This window comes from Triticum dicoccoides, chromosome 2B (genome assembly GCF_002162155.2).
Source record: "Triticum dicoccoides isolate Atlit2015 ecotype Zavitan chromosome 2B, WEW_v2.0, whole genome shotgun sequence".
Lineage (NCBI taxonomy): Eukaryota > Viridiplantae > Streptophyta > Magnoliopsida > Poales > Poaceae > Triticum > Triticum dicoccoides.
In genome coordinates, this window is record NC_041383.1 from 393,898,789 (window position 1) to 393,902,199 (window position 3,411).

At 44.5% G+C, this 3,411-nt stretch overlaps 1 pseudogene; it reads left to right on the forward strand.

Annotated features, from left to right (window-relative positions):
- Positions 1-1,229: 1,229 nt before the first annotated feature.
- Positions 1,230-3,011, forward strand: LOC119360903 (annotated as a pseudogene).
- Positions 3,012-3,411: the final 400 nt, after the last annotated feature.

A 3,411-nucleotide genomic window follows, 5' to 3' on the forward strand; every position in this document is an offset into this window, starting at 1 on the left:
TAGACAGACGCTTACTAGTAGCGCGCTATATTGCCCCGCGCTACTACTACTTACTAGTAGCGCGTGGCCAAAAAAACACACTACTAGTAAATATCTCTAACCATGCCCGGCGAACAAACCATATTAATAGCGTGGGTTCTAAAACCTACGCTACTACTATGTGGATAGCTGTAGCGCATGCGCAGCAACTGCGCTACTAGTATACTCCCACCCTCACCCTATGCCACCAACGGTCCCACTCCACCCTCCACCCGCCTCGTTTATCTCCAAAAAAAATTCATCCAACCCCCGATCCAGATCCCCTCCACCGCCGGCCACCCACCCACTGCCGACGGCGATCTCTCGTCCACAGCCGACCTCCCCTCCACTGCCAACGCCGACGCTCCCATCCTCTCCCCCTCCACTTCTCTCCTTGGCGACGACCACATCGGGGGCTCCTAGATCCGTGCCGCCATCGAGCTGGGCCGCCAAGGTCGGCTCCTTCCCCACAACCACCGTCGCCGCAGGGAGGAGGTGATTGACGGGGCAGCCACCATCGAGCTCACCCTGTCTACTTCTTCTCTGGACGCCGTGCTCCTTCTCCGCAACCACTGCCACCGCTGCCGCAGGGAGACGAGGATTCACGGGGTCGCCACCATGCAACCTCCCCCGTGTACCATGTTTCAGCTGCTGTTGCTGCTGTCGCCATGCTTTGTGTGACGCCTCTCCTAATTCAGTATTTTTTCCCTGGTATAATCTAGTTGTGAAGTTAGGGAAAATCGTCTCCATTTGTCTGCAGTCGACGGGAGTAGTCCAATTATTAATAATTTGATAAAGGGGAGATGCGCCCTTTAGCTTACCACCATGTGTAGTTCAGCAAACAGAGCTCCAAGTACTGCTACTTATATGCGAAATTCCAAATTTCATGGACAAACCTTGTTCTCTTGCCATGGAATTAGAGGCAAACAGATCTGGGTTTACCAGAATAGTTATCATTGGGGCAGTGAGAATTAGAGTATGTGCTTCCTTTTGCTTGTGGGAGTTCTGTGCTGTGTTTTGTCCATTTTGAACCTTGTATCATTGTCAATTGCTTAGTACTGTATGTTCTTACTGATCTACTGGACAACATGCCTGACAAAGCCTTAATGATTACACTCGAATTTAAGGAAGCCAACATTGATTTTTTTTTTGCTCTCTAGGTTTATTTGCTTAACGTAATATGTGTTGTTGCCTGATCTTAATTTGCAGGAATGTATGTGGCAAATCGTGCTTCAGAAAAGATCAGTCAGCTCACAGATAATGTCTACGTCTGCCGCTCTGGATCTGTAAGTGTTTTATATTTCTACAGAAGATTGGGCACATTCTCATGTTGTTTATCACATTTTATTGTGATATTCAGTTGTTTGAGGATGCATCATTCAGTTAGTCTATTTCATGACTTAATCTTACTTTTACTTCTTAATGATTATTCCCTAAATCAATGAGTAGGGTATGTTTGGTTGCTGGTGTTGATAATAAACAAAATAACAAAAGCTAGCAAGACAAGAGTTTGTGTTTTGTTTTCTCATGCCGCAATTTGTTTGTTGCTTCCAACATTGCTTGTCTTGTGGAAGAGTGGAACTCTTGAGTTATCACACCATCATTAGTTTTCATCGTCTGTGTTAATTTTTGGTAGTCAGATATCCCATTCTCTGTTCATATGTCTCACATGTAGCATGTTATCTTGCAGGCTGCTGATAGACAAATTATTTTAGATTATGTGCGCTATTTTCTCCACGAACACACGCAAGTACTCTCTTTTTTATGACTTCCACTTCTCGATCCTGGCCCCAAAAAGGTGCAAAATACAATTTTTTGCTCATAAATCAGAGTAGGATGGCCCCAAATAAATTAAATAGAACTTAAATTTCAGTTGTCAATATGATTGCAGTTAGTTAAATGTTTGATTTGCAAGTTAGCTGATGTTAGATTTGTCCTCCTTGTACAGAATTCAGCTTGGGCAACCAGCTATCGTGAAAGTAGCATCCAACTTAGTTAGGTTGCTGGCCTATCAGAACAAGGTATGTCTTGTCATCACAAGAATGTTGATGGCCCTTAATGTTTGTTCGCCTTCTTTAGACACATCATGTCATTTCTCATATTTGTTATCAACGCCCAGAGCATGTTGCAAGCTGGATGATAGTCGGTGGATGGGATAAATATGAGGGGGGCCAAATTTACTCGGTCCCTCTTGGTGGAACGATCTTGAGGCAGCCATTCACAATTGGAGGTAAGTTTTCCCCAATAGAAGTGGAGCATTCCTTGCCTATACTTGAATTTACATCCTTGAGTAGCTTCTGGCACTTGTTTGCAACAAACCTGGTGCAGTCTGGCAGGCTTGTACTCACTTACTTGCTTGTGGTTTGTAAAACACACTGGGTTACAATCACACTTCTTATCCTGGTTTAATGCAATCTGGCTGCACTTAGTGCTGAGAAACACCGAACATACAGTTGTGCTAATCCAGCTTTAGTGTATGCTATACCAGGTGTAGATTCTCACACTTCTATGTTATTGCTGTCCTTTTTCAGGATCTGGTTCCAGTTACCTGTATGGGTTGATGGATCATCAATGGAAAGAGGGTATCACCCAGGAAGAAGCTGAGGTACGTCATTTAGTTTCTTCTGAGGAACTTCAGAGTATCAGTAGATCTTTTCCGGTTAAAAAAGAAGTGCTAGGACATACTTCCTACGTCCCAAAATAAGTGTCGTGGCTTTAGTTCGAATTTGTTAATAGTACTATTTCGTTGACTTGATGCAATTTGTGTACTAACAAGTTTTCACTTTCCCGATTTGGGCGCAGAGGTGATTGACGCTGACTAGCACAACCCAGTGGTGCTATGCTATTGTGCCGTGAAGCCCGGTGGCCACATCGCACAGATGATCGTCCGGGTGATTTCGACGCCGGAGGTCACCGAGGTGGAGGACCTCGACGCCATCGTCCGAGGGAGGGAGGATTCGTGTCCACCGGCATCTGACCTCCGATCCTTGTAGATACATCTAGAGAAGTGGTCTATTTAGTTTGCTGGTAGACCACTAGGGAAGGTACCCACCTTACGATGATGGTTGTGTGTGTCTGATGTTAAATGGATCTTGAGATGGTTCTGTGATGTTGTGTCTGATGTTAAATGGATCTTGCAATGGTTATGTGATGTTGGTTTGGTTTGCACTGGACGTATTACCATTCATGAATACTACATCTAATTTTTATTTTTTTAATTCCTAAATTGTTAGTAGTAGCATGGGTCAAAATTGAGGGCTACTAGTAGTTAGGTTAGTAGTAGCGTGGGTTTTAGGTTGTTAGTAGCGCGGGTGCACACGCGCTACTACTAACTTTTTAGCCGTAGCGCGGGGTAAAAAACGCGCTACTGCTAAAAATTAGCTGTAGCGCCGT